Here is a 21,991-nt window from a genome sequence, read left to right as displayed (position 1 = left end):
CCGAAAGTCCTCTTCACTGTACAAAGGATTATCAACAAAGTAATCCATCATGATTTGTGCAAAAGCTGCTTCTCTATTGCGACGCTTAAATTTATGTCCTGGAACCAAACCACCCCTCCTACGTTTAGAAGGTTCCAAAGCCGCGATAATCGAAGCTACCATGAAGTGTTCATCTTTCTTCCGTTTATTCTGCCTAACATGTGAGTCCTTCAGGCAGGACCAAGCTGTCATGTTCGAGAAGTCTGAACAACATAGATTACACAAAGTTTTAGTACACAGATAATACAAATGCTTTTGTGAAATCATAAGCAATTGGGGACATGTTCAAAGCATGAGCACAAATATAGCAAATGTGTAAAGAATCCGACCTTGAGGGAAACCAAGGCTTTGCTAGGATTGAGAAATTTGCAAGGATTGAGCAATATGTGTAACCATACTTAGCTCTTGACTTGGGTTGATGGCCTGACCCAGAGATTCTGTGTGCGAGCGATGGAACCCAAGGCCATGCCCCAAAATCAGAGCCAAATGTCAGCGCCGAGGCAACCACATTGCCGGAGTTGAAGGCCGTGCAACGAACCGTGGGCTTGAGGCTGCGAATCTCTTCTTTCACTGGCCGGGCGCTGCGTGGGGGCTGCCGATGCGTGGGAGGCGGCGGCGGCACTAGCCGGGCGCTGTGTCGGGGCTGCCGATGCGTGGGAGGCGGCGGCGGTAGGCGGCGGTAGCACTGGCGGGGCGCTGCGTCGGGGCTGCCGATGCGTGGGAAGCGGCGGCGGCACTGGACGGGTCCTGCGTCGGGGCTGCCGATGCGTGGGAAGTGGCGGCGGCAGCAAGGAAGACGCAGGTACACGGTTCCGTGCGAAACTGGCATCGAAGCGAGGGAAAATGAGGAAGAATTCGTTTGTTGGCGCGAAACCATATTGGCCCAACGGCTCTAGTTATTTTAGCTGCTCTGTTGCAAACAAGAGACGCATGGATAGCCAGGCAAAATCTCAGGGGCAGCTAAAAGGTGAAATGGCTGCCGAATATAGCTGCCCGTTGTTGGAGGCGGCCTTTTAGTCAGTCTTCCTCTCGCGAACAACAGTCATCCGATTGATGTTTGGGTCATTTTTCGTCGCTGCGAGCGGTAGTCCGCAAGCAACGCGATCCACCCGTCGTCGGCCCCCTACCCTATGCCCATCGCCAGTCTGCCGCAAGCGAGCGGCATCCATCCGATCGACGGATTCGTCGATTTAGTGGTAGTCCGCAACACTCGCGAATTCCCAGTCGTCCCGCAACGCCGCCGCCCTCGCAATCCCCCAACCATCCCACGGCGCCTTCCCACCGCGCCGCCGCTGCGGTCGACCCGCAGCCGCGCCACCGCCGTAGCGCCGTCCCACTCCTCCGCGCCGTCCCCGCCCCATCACGCCATCATCCCACCGTCCCGCCGCCGCGAGGTTCCCCATTTGCCTCCGCAAGGGGTCCCGGTGGGTCCTCGATGGCGATTGGCGACAACGTCGAGCAAGAGGACGGGCACACCTCCCACCTAAGGAAGGAGCCCCTGCAGCCGTCTACCAGCGCCAACGATGTCCACCCGTCCGCTGCCGCCGCCGCTGCCCTCCACCTTGAGGGGTGCCCCTGTTCGCCGCCGCGAGGGGGTCCCGTCCGCCCGCGCGAGGAAGCAGGTCCGGCCGCGGCTTGTAGTCTTGTGGAGGACGGGCACACCTCTATGGCTCTATCTCGAGCAAGGAGGCCCTGCCGCCATCCACCTACACCAAAGGTCGCCGCGTTTCAAGCCGAGTTTTGCAGGTAGATTGTTTCGTTGGCCGCTGCTTACCCACACATTGTATCTCACAAACGAGCGAGTGATACTTTTGCATCTGCGCAGCATCACTCGCAATTTTTCTATTTGAGCATGTAAGGACTCGATTTCGAGCATTAGTGATACGTCTTCTCCATAGCTTCATCTCGCTGCTGCAATTGTTGCGAACATTGATCTATAACTCATTATTTAAAGAATTTAGTTCCATCTCTTCGTGGCTTATACGAGTGTCTGATGTAGAGGCATCGTTAGCTGTCTTCATATCTTCCAATAAACATCTCTCATCAAAATTGTCTTCAGTGGACTTGGACAAAAGAGTAAGTTTCCAAAAAAAATTATCCAAGCACAAAACAGCAGAACTGATACTGGATAAAATTTCATAATTTCTGCCATTCTGCAACGTGTTTTCCACCAAATTCAGCAGCTTGTGTATCACTTTGTCCTTTTCATGACATTGCCTGCTAGATTTAGGACTTGACAGATCTAATAAATTCAGTTCTAAAAAAACAATTTTTCATTGCTAGCTCTCCCGCTTTTGAGAACCAGGTGCCCTATTATCTGTTGGTTAGTATACACTGCTATACCAGTCGTTTGATGCAAAAATAAAAGGAGCTATACAGCTAGGGTGGGATTTTAACTGTTGATATAGGTTATATTCTTCCATATGCTGCATAGCTGATGACATGAGCTTTCTGGGAAAGTGGTCTTGTGCTAAAATAGACTCATTTAAAACAGCCATCTCTTCAGAGATAATAGATGGGCATGGGGGTGGTTCACTTAAAACAGTGGGCTTAGCAATAAAAAAGTTTGAGTTCCTAATTTTATTATTACTTCTGCTATCTTGTGGCTTATCTGTCAGAATGCTTTATGGAAATAAATTTTTTTAGATTCCTTTATTGAATGTGATATGTTATGGAACATCTAATATTGTTGAATTCTACTACCTATCATGATTTATAACTTAAAATTTCCTTCACCTATATGTGCAATTCAGGCTTCTACTTGATAACCACACACAGCCACCTTTTTGATCAGTTCACTGCTAAAAAATAGGAATCAATTGGGTTTAGAATTTGCTCCATGCTTGCTATGTTTCGCACTCTCAAAATGTAGGCTCTATAGAAAGAAGATGCAGAGGGAGAAAATTCGGAACGCCTCCATGACTAACGACTAGAGAAATGAACGGAACAAGAAAAGGCGTGAGGCTTATAAGAGGAAGAAAGCGGACACATCCAACAAATAAAACACGACATGTGGATATGTTTTATGCGCACTTCACTGGGTTTACCATCTTTTTATAAATATCACTTATTGTTCATTCATGTTCATTGTGCCGGCAGGAGCTGTAGTTGAGCATCCTCTGTCAGACGACGTGTGTATCCATGTGGCATGCATGGAGCAAACTCAAATTACCACCAGCTCTGTCCAGACGAGCTTTGCATCAGGTTAGTGTGGAATGTATAAATTTTTGGGCTCTGGAATTTATGTACATCCTTTATGCCTTCGTGGACCACGTGGTGGGGCTTGATGTGAAAAAAAACATCTAATCTGTTTCACCTGAGCAGTCAGCTTTTCGCATTGGTTGTTTACATACTGAGCATTTGGAGCTATGAGATAACTTTGTAATTTAAGCACACTTTTTCAATCTAACCTATAAACCACAGTAGTGTACTGCATGTTTGTGAATAGTAATTGCCTCATCGGTGCTTGATTAATATTACCATGTTTCATATCCAATGTCATTTGAAAACATTGTGGTTGTGAATTGTTGGGGGCCTGGTGTGATTATCTAATATGTGATTATACCTTTGATTGCTGAGGTATTGAGCTTCGGAGCTAGCAGTTGGAGGCTGCTCAAATTTTGTTGCCAGGTATGATGACATTGATGAACTTTTATGATTTCTAGCAATAGATACTTTTAGTCATGCTATTTTTGGGGAGTAAAAAATTAAAGTTGTAGTTGGTTGTCTGGTTCATGTCATGGTGATAAGAGATTGTAGTTGCTGTACTGTCTGATGATTTCAGTGAATCATGACAAATTTGGTCTTTTTACTGATTTTAATTGTAAAAAAAAATGATGTGTAAAACCCTGATGCATTGAACTTGGAATGCATGTTCTAATAGTTTTGAAGTTGACATTGGCTGGGACATGTTGCAACACAAATTCGGAAAGCATGTATTATTTGGTGGCTTGTAGGGTGGGCAATATGCTATGCTCATACTCACAAGTCCAAATTAGTTAGATCTAAACTGATGTATAATATGAATATTTTGTTGGACACAATATTTTTGAATATGAGATTTGGACCCAAACCTAGATTCTCTTATCTGCAGTTATGTCGATCGGTTTATGTACCTAACAAAACTCCTGGTGTTGCCATTAAACTAAGTTTGCACGGACATATAAACATCAAAATAATTAATGCTCATCGATTAGTAAATAAACCATGCTGCGCAATGAGACACGTTAGTATTTTATAAAAGAACCATGCTGAGCAATTCGGGAACTACGTCTTTGAATCAAGCATTCTAGATTGTTAGTGTTCAGATTGGAATCTTTTTGCACTATGAGTGCTATTTGTAATGCATTATAAATTTTTTTCAGCCCGCAGCAACGCACAGGCACGAACCTAGTAGATATAGATTCTCTGTTATACTACTAAAAAGAGGCTAAGTAAGACTTTTTTTTTCGTTCGTCATTTGCCGCTCCCAACCTTCGTTTCGTCTGCCCAATCGGCACCCCTTCGTTTTGTAAGCCCCTCCCTCACGCGATGTCCCGCTGTCGACAAAACCAATCGCGCGATCTTTCCGTTGTGGTAGAGGTGGCTGCATTGGCGGTGGGGGGCTAGGCTTCTCGTCCTCGATCTGCATCGGTGGTGGGGTGCTCGGCTTCTTGTCCTCGATCTGCTGGTGATGGTGAGTCACTGGATTGATTTCTCGTTAAGCCCATTCTTGATCACAGAGATCTGTTTGTGCTCATGATTTATGGCCGCTTCCATGATGTTGATTTTGGGTTGTTTTATGCTTCGATTTGGGTGCTGGATCGATAGATCATGAGCATGAGCTGCTGTGATGTGCAAATCTGCTTCTCAGTTAATTTAACCTGTGTGCTATTGGTATTCCTATTGATGCAATAGTAGGTAGCAGCAGCTAATGTTATCAAAATTATTTTTGCAGGCGCTTTTTCATCATCACCAATTCGCCATCTTATAACGACACGAGCTGCAAGTAACCACGGGGCATCCTTTGTGGCTCTGCAGCTTCACGTTGCAATACAGTAGATTGGTGGTGGAAGAGTAGAGGCTTAATCTAACTAAACTGCATAGTTGAACCTTTTTGTTCAGGCTGGTAGAGAGGGCACATTGCACTTGTGTTGAGTAAGTAGAAGCTATTTGCACACCATAAATTCTGAAGACCACAAATGAATTCTGAATTCTGGTGGTTCTTCTATCCCGCCGTTATCTTCACCGAGCGGTGTGTCTCGGTACTCTTCATATGGTGGATATCAGGGTACAAGCAAAAAGATTGAAATATGAAATGGAAGGGTAAGCTGTGTTCAATTTGTTTTCAATCACTAAATTTATAGTCGTGTTAGAAAGTGTCACCTAAAGTGTGAAGTTAGTAGTCATGTTAACTGGCACTGTTGTTGATTTGCTGTAGGTTGGTGTTATTATCGGAAAAGCTGGGGAAACTATCAGGTATCTCCAACTTCAGTCAGGAGAAAAGATTCAAGTAACAAGAGACAATGAAGCTGAACCAGGTGCACAGACAAGACCAGTTGAGCTTTCAGGCACTCGTGAGCAGATAAGCAAAGCTGAGCAGCTGATCAAAGAAGTTCTGGCAGAGGTATTACTTGTTACAACCACATCTTTTGTTCTGCATTTCTTTTTGCATATATGCTGTTGATCTTGCAATCTTCTGCGGGCTGATGCTGGGCCATCTGGTACTGGATCTGGTGGCCGGAAATATAATGCACCACAGCCAGGTGCCGACATGTTCTAGATGAAAATTGCTAATAACAAGGTTAGTACACATGCTGTTTTTTCTTGATAAGCTTAACTTTAGGATGAGAAGACTACAATTTATCGCAGTTTTTGAAATAATCACAAGTGCCCATTTCTCAGTATATAGTTAATAAGTATTGCTCCAACATGTTTTTTCTTTCTTTCTGCTTATGATTTGTTCCTTTTTAGGTGGGTCTGGTTATTGGTAAGGGTGGTGAGACTATAAAGTCCATGCAAGCCAAATCTGGAGCTCGTATTCAGATTTGTTATCTTGTTCTACAGCATATTGGCAGCTGGTGATTGAGGTTACCAATGTCTGAAGCATATTGGCCGTGGGTACAGCCTCGGCATGGCTATGGCATGGAAGGAGATTTTCATGTGCCTTTCCTGTTTCTGAACATAACTTCATAATAGGTTTTGGGCAAGGTTTAAGACTTAAATATACCATAACATGAATAAACGTATTTCCAAACTGCTTCATTCTTCATATATTAGCAACTTTGTTCAGCCCATTGTATGGCTCTTCACAGAACAGCAGTTCAAGCTTTGAGAAGTCATTCTTTGTAATTCATATCGTTCATTTCACATGAGGTGATGTTCTTGTTTCGGGCAACATCTGTAAAAAGTGACTACTCCATGTTGTCACCTGTTCTATTCAGTGGGTGTTTATTTATTTATTGCTTCACATATAAACAAATTAGTGTCCATAGCTTGCCAGGAGGACTGCAAATTTTTCTGGAGAGTAGGTTTGTCACTGTTTAATATCAAGATGTCCTGCTGAATAAAACATGACATTTCGACTGAACATGGTTATGGATTATATGAGCTGACATGCTGTATACGGTATTTGTACCGTTTAAAATTTGTCATATCCTCCTGAACCTCCGGATACAATGGATACATTGCTTTACGCAGGGCTTGTCTGGAAGGAATAATTGCTCTAACCAGGCCCAGGTCCTCGTGTGTTCAGTTTGTAATGGCGGGCTTGCACTCCAGTTTAGATCCTTCATACTAGCCAAATACGTAACGTGTGTAGGGCATCTTTACGCTTATACTGAAATGATATATTGTTCTCGGTACAGCATGTTTAGTCGCATTACATCTGTATCGTTGGAACCAAACCTGTTGTACTGAGATCAACATCATGGTTTTCCATGCTTGGTGTATGTGTTAAGTTTTTTTTGGGTTGCATGAATATCAACGAGCCAGAAAATAGCATGCATCAGCACATGCACATGCATTGTGCATTGGTATGAAGCTTTTTCTCGCTCCCCGTAGCAACGCACAGGCGTAGACCTAGTTGGCTACTAATTGAGTACGATGGAACCTAAGTGAAACTAACATTGTGAAGGAAATTCTAGTACAATACATCGGGCTGCACATGCAGACATCTGTGCTTCACTATTTTGCATCAGTTTTCACAGGAGGGGACGCGCGTGCCTGGAATAGATGGAAGAATCAAATTCCGTGCCGGAGGTGAGTTTTTTTTTGGATTTTTCGGAGATATGACCTGCGCTCACTCTGACGGTGTCGTTGCTTCTGGTCAGAGTTTGAGCTGGCAATGTAATATGATGACATGATAATTGAAGCGGGTATTCAGTTAGCTCAGGTTCAGAAATTCACTACGAATGGGCGTGGTCAATGAACGTGGCAATGTAATAGGAAGAGGAACAAGAAGAAATTGAATAAGGAAGAACAGAAGTAGCCATGACCCTTCAGTCGCTGCTACGACAAGAACGAATGGGGATTACAAATCCTTGACAGGCCAATGCGTCCCATGCAAGATCAACAACCGCAAAACGATGCGAGCTCCACAATTTCTGACAGTAGCACAGACTTAGAGTATTCACAAACAAGTCTCCCAAAACCAAACAAGTTTGTTTCATGAAAGTACTCACTACTCAGGACGCACCAATGCAAGGTGACAAACAACAGTCGTCGTCATCGGTCAGTGGGTGAAGGTGTAGAAGACGGTGCCCACGTAGACGGCAAGCGCCGTGGTGACGAGCCCCACGAGCCCCGCGGCGGCGCGGTTGCTGGCGCAGCCCAGCGTGCCGAGCCGGATCTGCACGACCATCACCATGGACACCATCAGGAACACGCACCCGACCACGGACCCCACGGCGGAGGCCAACATCCCGAGCCGGAGCACGCGGGCGTCGATGTGGGCGCGTGTTGCGTCGTGCGGGTCCTTGGAGTTGATGAGGTTCAGCGCCAGCTTCAGGCCCTGCGCCACCAGGCTGGAGAAGAGGAAAGACGAGAAGGCTACCACCTCCAGCACCAGCAGGGACCGGGCCATCCCGGGCCCGGCGTCGCAGGACGGATCGCCGGCGAGGCTCTGCAGCTGCCCCGGGGTCGCCAGGGAGCGGCCCACGAACACGGCCACCGTGAAGAGCGAGTTCACGTTCACCACGCCGTCACGTGCACGCTCGTCGTGTTCGCCGACAGCGCCGCCGGGAACTTCCACTCGTAACCGTGGTGGTGGCCGCCGCTGCCGCCATTGCCGTTGCTGTGCTCATCAGATCTGAGACGGAGACAACAAAATATTTTCTTGATCCATGGCAAGGCTACGACATTTGCATCAGACACCGCGAGAGAGGAGACTTACTCATCCATGGCAGTGGCACGAGGGGAGGGGATTGGATAGGCACCTCGCGGTTCTTGGAATGCGTATTTTGCAAATCGAGCTGCAGGACGGGAGAATGGGGATGGCCGGATAGGAGCACAAGGTTTGGGGGAAGACGTGGGCGGCGGGTCAAAAAGCTGAAGCGACAATGTGGGCCCGGAGTTGCTTTGGGTCCATTTGGTCTTTCCAAGCACATTTAACGCTATAAGGGAATTTTACATATATAAAATACTAAACAAAATTTATTTTTAAATTTTTTTCACGATAAATACAACTTTGTGCGATGTATCGCAGATCCGGCCCGGAAGAAGTATTGAACCAGGTCGCTCGTATGATGCAGGGCGTGATCCGGGGCAAGGGGTGCCTGAAGGCACACTGCCTGTAGCGCCCGACAAGCACCGGGAGTATTCTTGACCTTTCTGAGTTGTTTTCCTCAGTTTTGGTGTTCCTTCATTTTCCTGACGCATCCATTGGGTTGTGGGCAACTCGGAAAACCTGCAGGCCAAGGTGCTGGAGTTTTGGTCCCCCGCTCCACTGCTGGAGGGGGACCCTGGGAAGAGTGCAATGCCGCTCGCCGAGCTGAAGGAGCCAGAGGGCTGCGAGCTGGAGTGTTCCTCCGACTCCTTCGTGCGCAGTGAGTCGGAGGTGGAGATCACTGGTGTGTCTGGCCCGCCAACCGCCGGCGGGCTTGTGAAGAAGAGGCGGTGCGTCATCCGCAAGATCCCGATCTCGAAGGCTGGGCTGGACGTGGTGCCGGGAGGATGACCCGCGGCGCGACACCGCAGTCGGGGAGCGAGAACTGAGGGGTGGTGGCCGTCGAGAAGGCTGCCCCCCCCCCAGCTGGAGAGAGCGAGCTAGCCCTGGGGCTGTCTCGGCTGCGGGAGGAGAAGACACCCCAGCGTGTCGGCCGGTCTCTGGAGATGGCTGTGCTATTAAAGCCGAGCTTCAACGTGCGCCGGAGTGGGGGGTAAGTGCATCTGACCCCTTTCAGATTTCTTAATGTTCAAGTGCGTTGAAAGCTTGTTGCTCGTTTTGTAGGAGGGTGTCGCTCAGCGGTGCCAAGAGGAAGGCAGAGGAGTCAGCCAAGGAGGCCAGCTCCATGGGGGCGATGGTGTCGCCGGCGGGGTGAGCCCGCCAAGGTCCCGCACAGTGGCGGAGCTTGAGTAGCTAATGAGGGGGGCCCAGCTATGGTAATCTTTCCTGAAAATCATTGAATAGTATCCGATTTACTGTTCATTTAGCTGTAATTTGCATTAATCAGGGGGGCCACCCGCCTGGACGAGGCGGGGCAGGACGAAGAGCAGCCTAGTGACGACGACCCGGGCCGCGGAAGATGGAAGGGGCGCGGTCGCCACCCGTTGCGCCGGAAGACGGCGACGTCGTGGCGATGGAGGTGGCCACCCTGGAGGTAGGGCAGCGCCACCCAGGAGCGTCGGGGGCGGGCGCTGGCCGCGGCAAGGAGGTTGTGACTGCGGAAGACCTGGAGGCCACCGTTTGTCTCGCCATGGAGTCTCTTCAGGTTAATTGAATGTTGAAATTTTATTACCTGGGGACCCATTTGGGTGTAGATTTTGATTTGCCATACTGTATAGGAGCTGGCTGGCATGAGCCGTCGGGCTTCAGAGAAGCTTCAGGTGGCCGAAGGGCTAGCCTCCGGTCGGTAGCAGCTAGAGGCGCGGGTAGCGGAGCTGGAGGCGCGCAACCGGGAGCTGGAGAGGCGGCGCTCCGAGTCGTCGAAGAAGTTCGCCAAGGAGAAGCGCGGTAAGTGGTGCGCCAAGTGCTTTGTCATTTTCCACTTGCTGTGGGCCTGACATATGTGTTTACAGAGCTCCAGAAGGCAAACTTCGACATGGCGCGCAACCTGAAGGCCTGTACCAAGGCCAACGAGGACCACACCCTGCGCAACGCGGCGGAGAAGAGGGAGGCCCTGACGGAGGGCAAGCTCAAGCTAGAGCAGGATGCACATTGAGGTATGGTCCAGAGACCTTGTCCAGTTACTTGTGTCGTTTCGAGGTTGCTGAAACCATTTTTGCCGTTCGTAGGCTCGGAGGCTCAGCTGGCTGAGGCGAGGAGGTTGCTGGATCGCCTGACCGACAAGTTGCACGCCGTCTTGGCCGCGTTCTGAGCCGAGCGGGGTTGCTATGGCCGAGGACCTGGCAGCCCGACTGGAGGCGGCGCGGGTCCGGCTCAGGACCTTCATGAAAAAGGTGGCTGGGGATGCAATCCAGTACACCATGGGACTTGTGAAGTCCCACCTCGCGGAGGCAGACCTGGAGCCGGTTGGTGACGGGATCCCACCCGGGATCCCGCCCGAGTGCTCCAACGAGGAGTGGGAGGCCTACCTCGCCAGCGCGAAGCCCCTGGCTGACCGCATCACCACCGACCTTGACCTTTATTTTGTTTTTATCTGCACTGAGGACAAGTGGTTAGGATGTCACAAGAACAATATTTGTTTTGTTTTGTAAATAAGTTGTCATGATTTTTAGTTTTATTCGTTTGCTTGATCCGAGTGGTTTTTGGGGTTAGCCGAGTAGTTAGAAAGTGGACGCAACGGTGTGCCTTGTTTGTTGTGTTGAGAGCTGATCATCAAGCACGCGATAAGTTAGGGTGACGCGGGGTAGTTCAAGGACTAATAGGGTTGTGCACCAAAAACATCAGTCAAGTTAGCGTACTGGCTACCTGGGTAGGGAGGTACGAGGTGGACTGGTCCGAGTGGTATCCCCCGAGTGTCGGAACAACTCGGAGGTATGCGATTTTTAGAGAAAGGATTATGGAGACAAGGTAACAATTATTTATAAATAACAGTGGATGGGTACATGTTGTTTGTTCATTTGCTCCTACGGGTAGAAGCGTCGTAGGTGCTCTATGTTCCATGGGTTGCCGACATCTGTCCCATCCTTGCGCTGCAAGCGGTAGGTACCTGGAACAACCATACTACTGACTATGAAGGGTCCTTCCCAAGGGGAGGATAACTTATAAGAGCCGACTGTGGACTGGATTCGGCGGAGAACCAAGTCGTCGATGTGGAAGTATCTCTCCTGCATGTTCCGATCATGGTAGCGCCTGAGCTGCTGCTCGTATCGGGCATGCTGGAGGGTAGCCGTCAGGTTGTGCTCTTCCACCAAGTCAATCTCGGTTTGCCGAGTGGTTCCAGCTTCATCTTGGCTGTAAGTTTGGGTGCGCGGAGCACCGAAGGTTATGTCCATTGGGAGAACATCCTTTGATCCATAGACCATGAAGAATGGGGAATAGCCGGTGGTCCGACTCCATTGAGTTTGGAGTCCCTAGAGTACCTTGGGTAGTTCCTGAAGCCACTTCGAGCCATATTTCTCTACTGGATCGTAGATTCTGGCTTTGAGCCCCTGGATGATCATGCCATTGGCTGTTTCAACCTGGCCACTACACTGGGGTGAGCCACGGAGGCATAATATACGTCAATGCAGCTTATCTGGTAGTAGTCCCAAAATTCTGAGCCTGTGAAGGAGGTGCCTAAGTCTATGATGATTCGATTCGGCACCCCGAAATGGTGAGATATCTCCTGGATGAACTCGGGCGCTTTGGAAGCTGTTGTTGCTGTGACCGGTTTGACCTCGATCCACTAAGTAAACTTGTCTATGGCAACAAAAATGTGGGTGATACCACCAGGAGCAGCTTTGAGGGGACATACCGAGTTGAGTCCCCAGCATGCAAACGGCCAGGAGGGTGGTATCGTCAGTAGGGCCTGAGCCGGGACGTGTTGTTGCTTAGAGAAGAACTGACATCTGGGACATCGCCGGATGAGTTCCCGGGAGTTGTCTAGGGCGGTTGGCCAGTTAAAACCCGATCTAAATGCTTTGCCGACCAGAGTAGAGGCCCCGGCATGATTTGCGCAGATGCTAGAGTGGATCTCATTGAGGAGGCGGATTCCATCTTGTTGGGATATGCACTTTGACAGGGAGCCGGACGTTGCTGAGTGCCTCAAAAAGGCCGGAGCCGATGACGATGTAGTTAGCAGCTCGACGGGCGAGCTTCTCATGTTCTTTGCCCTTGGGATAGGACTTGTTTTTCTTGATGAAATCGAGGATGGGCGCGTGCCAATCTGGGTCGGCAACGAAGACCTCCTGCCCTAGGGCAGGTACCAAGTCGGGCTTGGTTGGCGGTTCCTCCTCGATTTTCACTATGGGGCTCGTGAGAGCTTGAACGAAGACTCTCGTCGGGACGAGAGCTCGCTTGGAGCCTAGCTTGGATAGGACGTCGGCGGCGATGTTGTAGTCACGGAGGACATGGTGGAACTCGAGCCCGTAGAACTTGAATTCGAGCTTACATATCTCCCTAGAAGGCCATCTGCATCAACACCTTCCTCGTCGCTTTCGTGGGCATTAGAAGCCAGCCCCCTTGGGTCTGCTGGATGCTGATTTTCTGCACTCCGTCGACTGCTCCATCAACATCCTTGGTTCGTCGGAGTTTTTCTTCGTCAACAACCTCCACACCCTGTTCAGCCTCTGCTTGGTGAGGCCCTTCCACACTGGCATCATGCGCCCGTGGCGTCTCTGTTGCCCCCGCTCAACGGCGACCATTGCTCCAGCAACGATGAGGTCGGCAACTTCTCCATGGCTACTCAAAACGTGTACCTAGGCATCGTCTCTAGTGTCAAGGGTGCAGTTGTAATTTGGCCTTCTTCTGAGAGCTGGTCTATTAAGCACCCCGGGTGTTGAATAATATTCAACACCCACGGCGGAGCGCCGCCTCTCCTCCGGCGAGAGATAATTACGGTGCTTTGTTAAGATGGGAGTAAAATGTAGTATTAAAGGCTAAAAGTCATTTAGTATCCTAATTACGATTCCGTTTTAATGAATGGAGCACAAGCAAGGTATAAAGGCAGGGTATCCTTGAGTTGCTCCAATTAATTACTTGCGGAGTTGATTAGCTCCTTGATTTGCACCGACTTTAGCTTGTTTGTCCTCCAGCGATAGAGGTAGTAAAAGGTGTGAGTGCCTTGTTTCTCGTTGGTCCTACATTAATGCTCCCTTTGAGGCTTTGACCAGGCAGCTGTACCTCTGCATGAGTTAATTGTAACACCCAGGTGTTAATTTCATGTTTACTCGCTAATCTCAAACATAAACTTGTCATTAGTGTTAACTAAGTTTGCATAGTATATTCCACTTTAGCTGAGTTCAATAGTGTTTTTCTCCCTAATCCAAGCCTCAAATTAACTTTCGCCCAAAACAAAAGTTGTAGTTCTTCTCTTCCTCTATAACTTCTATTTCGGTCAAATTTCAAGTTCCTATATGAAATTTTGAATTTTGGACGGTCAAAACCGAGTCAAAAATAGTCAAACATGTTACTGTGCTCCACTGTGGCCGTATCGACGCCCATACCGTGACCGACCGCCGGCGACTCCACGCGTCGGCCGCTGGCGATCCTCGCTCTCCGCGCGGACGCGTCCTTATCCTCTTCCCGAGGCCACGTTGCTCTTTCGCCTTTCCTCTTCTCCTTCCTCGAGCTTGAGACGAGCAGAGCCGAGCGGAGCGCCGTCGACGTCGTGCCGACCGCCCCTCGCCATCCCTCCCGATTTCGATGCCCCAGAGCCGATTCGCCTCGCCCCAAAGCTCCTCCGCCCATCCCCGAGCCCGGCCGCGCCCTAACCCAGCCGAAATCAACACCTCGTACCACCGGCATCCATTAAAGTTTCGTCAAAACTCAGGCCGCCGTCGAACTCCACCTCCCGGCCACCGTTTCCACCAACCAACAGCTGAAATCGACTCCCTAAAGCTCATGCTCTCCTCGTTCTTGCGTGTTCCCGTTGTTTCTGTGCTCATTCTCCAGCCAGGCCAACGCCGGCATGCTGCTGCTCGCCGCGAGCCGCGCGCACGAGCCCCTGCGCCACACCACCGAGCACCCCAGTCTGCCCGGCCCTGTCGAACCCTCCCATGGCCGCCCCATCACCAACTTGCCTCGCCGCAGGCGAGGGCGAGGGCGCCACCGCCATCGCCGCCCGTGCTGCTGCACCGCCGACGCCCCTCCTCCAACAATCCCCGACTCCAACTCTTGCTTCGATCCGGCCCTAGGTGAGCCCCTTGTGCTTCCCCACCAGTCCCCGACCGCCGGCACGGCTTTCCCCCACCGAAATTGAGCTCCCTGAGCACTCCTCTGTTCCAAATCCACGTGAGGGACCTCGGGCAAGAATTGAAACAAGTTCAGGGGGTTATCTGCATAGCTATAGACTCAAATGAATAGTGCTGCAAAGGGTCTTTTTGCAGAAAACTGTCTGAAACTTTGGAAAATCATAGTAAATCGTAGGAAAATCAGAAAAATGCAAACTAAAATTTTTTGGATTCCTTATTCTAAGATCTACAACTTTCCTTACAGGTTGATCTTTATTTTCTAAATAGTTGTTGCTCTAGTTTAAATGTTAGTTTAAGTGGTTGCAAGCTTTGAAAATGCATAGTAAATAGTAGAAAAATGAAAAAAAATATAAAACCAGTTGGGTTAGTTTTTGGCATGTAGAACTTAGGAAAAATATTTAACCTGCTGGTTGTTTAATGTTTTTATGATGTTTTGATTTAATCATGAGTAATGCTTGTTTTAGCTTGTTTATTTAATATCTGCAGTTCGGGAAGTCGAAAAATTATGGTATTTATGCAGTAGCTTACTCTTTGCATATTTAGTTCACTGTAAAAATTTCAGAACAGAAGCTATTTGCTTATTTGTAAATCTGTTTTTGTTCAGTTTGTCTTGTTGAGGCTAATTTAAATGCTATTTGTTATAAACAAAGGTTGGTAAGTTTTTGTTGCACCCTTTACCAATCTTATGTCATGCCAGTTAATTTGTGTGCTAATTTATGGTTGCCAGTAAGTGCTGTTTTTGTTTAGTTGCTAGTTATAGCTCTCCCTTTGGTGTTGTTGCTAAAGAAATCCATTTCGGTATGTGTATGCTGTCAGCGAGGCGCTGGTTTCCAATTGTTTTTCGTGTTCTTGCATTAGGATTGGAACATGGTTGGTTTTTGCTAAGCTTGTTTCTGGTTGCTTGTTAGTTAATTAATTCTTTGGTTACTTACTTTGCTTTATGCATAAGTTTGGTCTTTTCTAAACAAGCTTAATAATACTTCTTGTAGGAAACACTTCAGGCTAAAATATTTGAATACACTCTCGTTTGTAGCACCAACTCATTATGCCTTTGAGCTTGTTTGCAGTGCTTACTCGATAAATGATTGCCCAGTCAGGTCTTTCTTGTAATTGCGTTGCATCATGAGCACTAATACATCATGTGTTGTTTTCTTTATGATCATGCACTCACCTGGTTACATATCATTTAGGTACACTAGACATGCAACGTGTGGACGTGGAGCACGTGCTGACGGAACAGAACCACAAGACGGTGTTGGGTGGACGCATCCTGAAGAGAGAAGGACCCGCTGGAGCAACCGAAGACCCGGCTCAAAGTCAGAAGGGCCCAAGGCCTTGTTAGTACTAACACTGACTCAGTGTTATCCCAGGCAAGCCCCGGAGCATAACCCTTACATTCAGTATTCAATGTTTATCTAAGTATTTGTGCATTTAAGTTTATAGGAGTTGTATGAAACCTTAGTATGCATGTTTCTCCATAGGTACCTGTGAGTCTCTACTAGTGTGCAGGTCATTAGTACTGCAATGTTTAATTAGGATTCGGTAGAAGTCGAGTGATTTCTGTCACTCGCGAGTTATAGGTCCTTGTTTCTAATGGCAAAGTTACTTGAGAATGAACGAATGAGAAAAAGAGAAATGGAGACCGGGCGGGAATGAGTTGAATTATGGATATGGAAAGGATGAAAAGAAAATCTCCGCATGTATCGATTGAGGACCGTACCGTTGTTGGCATTGTTGATTGAGGATTGAACAGTACTAACCACATGCCGGAAGTAGGAGGTAGTCGAAACCGGTAAGCTAATTACCTGATTTGCAACGATACTTTGAATCACGACCCGCTACTCTAGGAGTGGAATGATGGCGGGTGTTGGATGGTATGTCGCCTCCGGGTTCTCCGGGAGTTTGCCGTGAGGGACCCTTCACCCGGGTTTTGGCAGGCGTGATTCAGACGTCGGGGTGATGATGGGAACAATTGACGTGTGTGGCCCGACGGGGCTTACATATGTCGTGTTGGTTAGGTCCACCTTGCAAAGTTAAATCGGATCGATTCGCCGTGACTCGCGGATATGAGAGCCTTGGTCACTGTGTCGCATCGTAGTAAAGAAGTGGAATGAGAACAGAATGGAATGTTTGGTCTGTGTGTTGCTAAAGGATAATCTGATCCACCATGTGTGCTCTAGATACTTAGGCGAATTTAGTTAATACTCGCTATACTAAATGAAGCTAAAATATTGGAAGTGAGGATCCAGTATTAGTAGCTTTTCAGCAAAACAAATCCCAGAGCAAAAAGCATGCATGTCTAGGAGTCGGCTAAGTATATACCATAGTCGGGTAAGCCTTGCTGAGTATTAGTATACTCAGGGTTTGTTTGTATCCTGTTTTTAGGTATTTGTTGCTGGTTGGAGTTAACTAGGATTCATATCAGTGGGCTCGATGTGACGCCCTCACGTCTTCATAGTTATCGTTGTTTTTAAACTAAACTTCTATTTAAATTTCGCTGCATGTTGAACTCTGATAATTTGTTTAAAACTCATTTTGTAAAGCTCTGCTCTGTAAATTAAATTTGAGAATTTTTGTCTGCTTGTAATCATCTGTGCTCGTCTTCGTGCGAGACTTCCAGTGTTTTTCGATCCTTAATCCGACAGACGACCGGATAACACCGTTTTAAGTGCGTGGTAACTTGATTAACCATTAAGATGATAGTTAGCGCACTTAAGCTGGTTTAATTTGGGCGGTTCTGCTACAGCTGTTATCAGAGCCGAAATGCACTGGGGATGATTAATTGCATGCTTAATTAAGTTTAAAACTAACTTTTAGTTTGCAAAATTTTCGGTTTTGAAAATCTGATGCTAGTTGCGCTAAGGAATAAAATAGATAGCTCGTATGCTCTATTTAGGTTATATTAGTTAGGTGGCATCTATGTATCTATTTCATTCCAGCACTTCTGTACCTTACTTTCTGTTAAAACTTACTTTCTAGCACAACCGATATTTAATATTTTGTAACGACGCACCTACGCTAAGGTAAGCAAGGTAAGCATTCTTGGTAGTCCTTTAGAATAGCCCACGTATTTTATACATGCGCGGGTCCCGTATGATGAGCATACGAGGAGGTGATAAGGCTCCATTCAAATGAGCCTGTCGCTATCTGCCGCCTGATATGGAGCGCGGACTTCCTACCGTGTGATTGCAACTGCGGCCATCTCGTAAGGCAATGTTACGAGATGTAGATCTATTATGCGATTGGCCATGATCGTGTACCTTGGGACACGTTTACCCTTGGGTGTCCCGTAAGGCAATTTGTACGGGAAGTGAATACGTTATTATGACGTATGCAGCGCTGCCCATTCATCGTCGAATGTTTGGGTGCCATCTCTATAGTGGATGGTAATGTATGTGTGAATATGTGAGAAACTACATATGCGTTACCCGTGTGGCGTAGGACACATAGGGGCCGTTCGTGTGTGCTGGCACGAAGGGTCCAGACGTGGATATGTCTTGTGTTCTTCTGCATGTACACTAACCACGTTACGTAAGTTATGAGCGTAAGAACGACTAGTATATATAGGGAGAGTATGTATTGTGCCACCGGTTGTCCCCGTATGCCAAGTTATTGGCAATTGTTTGGGTGAGAAACGAATAGAACGTGCATGCATCATGTCATCTTGGTTTGGGTGATCACCTTGCTTGTTGCATTGTTTTACTAAAATGTGTTGCTTTTACCTGAATATCCGCCTAGATTTTGTGTTGTAGTAGTGGAGCCAACGTAATCTGCTAGCCTAATCGTGGGTTGAGAAGATCTTTCGGAAATCAGAGCCTTTGGATCATGTGCGAACCTTACTGTAAACCTTATCTTGCCATTTGAATGAAACCCTCGTTGAATGCTTTGAACTTGTTCCGGCAAAAGCTTGGTACTTTTTCCTTTAATGATTAAACCTTGATATTTGTCAGCAAACCCTTCAATCCATCGTTAAGGGATGTTGTACCTTATATTGCTGGCTATTCTGTTTCCAACACCTGAAGCTTGTACCTTCATTCTTGCTCAGTTAATATTTGGTTAACTTAAAAGGTTCATGACAGTCATAACTTTTTGAATGCATTCATTGCTACAATAGTTATGCACCACATCGTTTCATGTCATTGCTCAATGCATGGTGTCGCATCATCATCGGTAAAATGTCAGCTAACTAACGGGTGTGCTCTGAGTAGAACTTCCGATTGTCTTCGATTTCCTAAATCTATCTTGTCGCTGCTGGCACTACTGGGTTGTTATTCCTCTTTTTCTTGTGGTGGTGTTTAATCACATGATCATGATGCCGTGTCGGAACCTAGGGCCTCATGTGCGCTGCAGCCACATGATTGAGCCACTAGGAGCGCACTGGTGCCTAGGTATATGTGACTTAACTCACTGCAATCCCCTTTTATGCAACCTTACTTGTGTCCTAACTTCGTGGCCTCGTTCCAGGTTATAGGATTCACGAGGTGTCAGTCTCGAGAGAGCGGGTACGGGGTACGTATCATGTGCATCAACTCATATGTGTGTGCATCATACTTATGCATCTCATGGTGAGCATCACTCAGAAGCATTGTTATTTTGCATCATGGTGTATGCATCATTGGACCAGTATCATGGCAAATGCATCGTGTCATATGCACCATTTCAGTTGTGCATGGAACACTCCATCCTCGTATTGCACCATCATTGCAATCACACATCTCCATAGTGCATCATTGTCATAGTTATATATCGAGCATTTGTACTCTGAGTTGGAGCATTTTGTCATTATCCCTTGATTGCATCGGCATAAATGGGCATGTTTTGCAACTAGCATCGTGCAAATCATTCAGATAATAAATCCTGAGCAAGGATGTTCCAGAAGATCCTTTTAACCAATCTTCCGTGCTATCCTCACCTACTATCTCTAAGCCTTGTGATGAATCTCACCGACATTGTTTGTTTTTCGTCATGTTCTGATCTCAGCTATGTGTGACCTTTACCACCTTGTTTCATCACCATTCCTTGTTTAGTTTAACTTTTCTTCTTGGTCTGAAAACTTTACAAGACTCAATTATCCTATCTAGTTGAAGGGCCGTGTACGAATCGAGTTCGGTGTTTTCTTAAAAGCATTGTCGTCAGCAAGAGCCGTCCCTGGCTGCATGCAAGGAGGAAGTTCCTTTCGCCTTAGTGGCAAAATCCTAGTTCTAGAATGCGTTCGAAATCTTTTGAGTTCCATAAATGACCCTGATCAAGGTTTGGAGCTAGAAAATCTTATATGCAGTGCTAGTTACGGTGGTTTGTGCTACAAAAATCCAGTATCTATGCATCGTGTAGACCTTTTGATGACTCACCAACCCCGTTAAGTTTTCTCAGATACTTGTCTATATCTGAAGTAGGCTCATGTGCCTGCTAGTCAAATCCTACCAAACAATCATGGTTGAACCTCTCTGTCGCTTATTCTAAAGAGGATCTGGTGCAAGGTTAATCTCTTTTTATGCCTTGGCCTCAGAATCTTTCCCTCGTAAATCATGTCATTGCTTTATTAGCCAGGTCTCTAGATGGTATATCGGTTTTGTTCCACATGTTCTGCCTATTTCATCTCTACTTTTCTCAGGCATCTGAATGGTTATTGGGCTTGATCTCGTATTGCGGGCCAACCGGACCGAATCTCATATTGATTGTCAATATGGCGATCTCTTGGTGGACATAGCTGTATGTGAAGCTAATGCAAGAGTCTTATGTCTTGTAGCCTTTGGTGTTTAAAATCTCTATTGTTATTATGTCATATTTGGATCACCTCTTTGCTATCCCTGTTTTCCGTAAAGCCCGTCCATGCATGATCTATTGATGCTACATAGGAATTCTCATCGGTGGTATCTCTGTAATGGTGTTATGATGGACAAATGATGGTGCCGTGATGAAACCAAGGGCCCCCTGTGGGTGATCGACACATGGTTGTGTTACTCGACACACACTAGTATCGAGGTTGCTAGTCATGATCCATTAGGCCACTACTTCGGTGTGTTAGCTCCTCGTGAGCCTTGTCCAAGTCTATCTCCTATTGTTCTGTCTGGAGCTCTCTATACCGGATCTAAATCTAGTGAGTCTTCCTTTCGAAGTTACCAAAGTGATGATCTTGAAAGAGCTCCTAATGGACGAAAATGTTAGAAGACTGCAAGAGGTGGTAGACAAAGAATCTTACCACGATGATCAAGCAACCTATGCCATTATTGTTGGCATCGGAGGGCATAAAACATGTAAAGTTGGATAAGCTACCCATCGGACAAAATCATAGGAGATGTCGTGTTACTTATACCTTGCTTCTTAAATTCTCTCTAAGTTCTCCATCCGTATCTGCAACGGCTCCTAACATCCATATCAATCTCCTCTGGTGTGACCGTTCCTGCCATTTTTTATGGTAATCTGCTCCTCTCTCCTTGAAAGATTTTCGTTCTGAATCTCGGGACGAGATTCTTTTAAGGGGGTAGGATTGTAACACCCCAGGTGTTAATTTCAAGTTTACTTGCTAATCTCGAGCCTAAACTTGACATTAGCGTTAACTGAGTTTGCATAGTATATTCCACTTTAGCTGAGTTTGATAGTGTTTTTCTCCCTAATCTAAGCCTCAAATTAACTTTCAGCCAAAACAAAAATTGTAGATATTCTCTTCCTCTACAACTTCTATTTTGGTCAAATTTCAAGTTCCTATATGAAATTTTGAATTTTGGATGGTCAAAATCGAGTCAAAAATAGTCAAACGTGTTACTGTGCTCCACTGTGGCCGTATCGACGCCCATACCGCAACCGACCGCCGGCGACTCCACGCGTCGGCCGCCGGCAATCCTTGCTCTCCGCGCGGACGCGTCCTTATACTCTTCCCGAGGCCATGTTGCTCTTTCGCCTTTCCTCTTCTCCTTCCTCGAGCTCGAGACGAGCAGAGCCGAGAGGAGCGCTGTCGACGTCGCGCCATCCGCCCCTCGCCATCCCGCCCGATTTTCACACCCCTAGAGCCGATTCGCCTCGCCCCAAAGCTCCTCCGTCCACCCCGAGCCCGGCCACGCCCTACCCCAGCCGGAATCGACACCTCGTACCACCGGCATCCATTAAAGTTTCGTCGAAACTCAGGCCACAGTTGAACTCCACCTCCTGGCCACCGTTTCCACCAACCAACGGCTGAAATCGACTCCCCTCGACTCCCTAAAGCTCATGCTCTCCTCGTTCTTGCACGTTCCCATTGTTTCCGTGCTCGTTCTCCAGCCATGCCATCGCCGGCATGCTGCTGCTCGCCGCGAGCCGCGGGCACGCGCCCCTGCGCTGCACCGCCGAGCACCCCAGTCCCCCCGGCCCTGTCGAACCCTCCCGTGGCCGCCCCATCACCAACTTGCCTCTCCGCAGGAGAGGGCGAGGGCGCCGCCGCCATCGCCGCCCATGCCGCTGCACCGTCGACGCCCCTCCTCCAACC

The 21,991-nt window shown here is 47.6% G+C and overlaps 2 long non-coding RNA genes and 1 pseudogene across 10 annotated transcripts; 2 read left to right on the top strand and 1 right to left on the bottom strand.

The window, feature by feature from the left end:
• The first annotated feature begins 1,119 nt into the window (after nucleotides 1-1,119).
• On the top strand, nucleotides 1,120-6,475 carry LOC120650844. Of its 9 annotated transcripts, none has more exons than XR_005665824.1 (7): nucleotides 1,129-1,785; nucleotides 3,139-3,243; nucleotides 3,619-3,669; nucleotides 4,404-4,714; nucleotides 4,976-5,343; nucleotides 5,459-5,821; nucleotides 5,992-6,475. It is a non-coding gene; the product is annotated as an uncharacterized LOC120650844 (long non-coding RNA). The 9 variants fall into 9 exon arrangements; XR_005665825.1 differs by having other exon boundaries at nucleotides 1,132-1,785; nucleotides 4,555-4,714; XR_005665822.1 differs by having other exon boundaries at nucleotides 1,127-1,785; nucleotides 3,139-3,669.
• Nucleotides 6,476-7,483: 1,008 nt separating this feature from the next.
• On the bottom strand, nucleotides 7,484-8,558 carry LOC120650843 (annotated as a pseudogene).
• A 1,427-nt stretch (nucleotides 8,559-9,985) lies between these two features.
• Nucleotides 9,986-10,932, top strand: LOC120648594. Its single transcript, XR_005665011.1, has 3 exons — nucleotides 9,986-10,189; nucleotides 10,255-10,398; nucleotides 10,471-10,932. It is a non-coding gene; the product is annotated as an uncharacterized LOC120648594 (long non-coding RNA).
• The last annotated feature ends 11,059 nt before the right edge of the window (nucleotides 10,933-21,991 follow it).

Source organism: Panicum virgatum, chromosome 9K (assembly GCF_016808335.1).
Source record: "Panicum virgatum strain AP13 chromosome 9K, P.virgatum_v5, whole genome shotgun sequence".
Classification (NCBI taxonomy): domain Eukaryota; kingdom Viridiplantae; phylum Streptophyta; class Magnoliopsida; order Poales; family Poaceae; genus Panicum; species Panicum virgatum.
The sequence above is the reverse complement of the archived record's forward strand: the minus strand, read 5'-3'. Positions and strand labels throughout refer to the sequence as shown.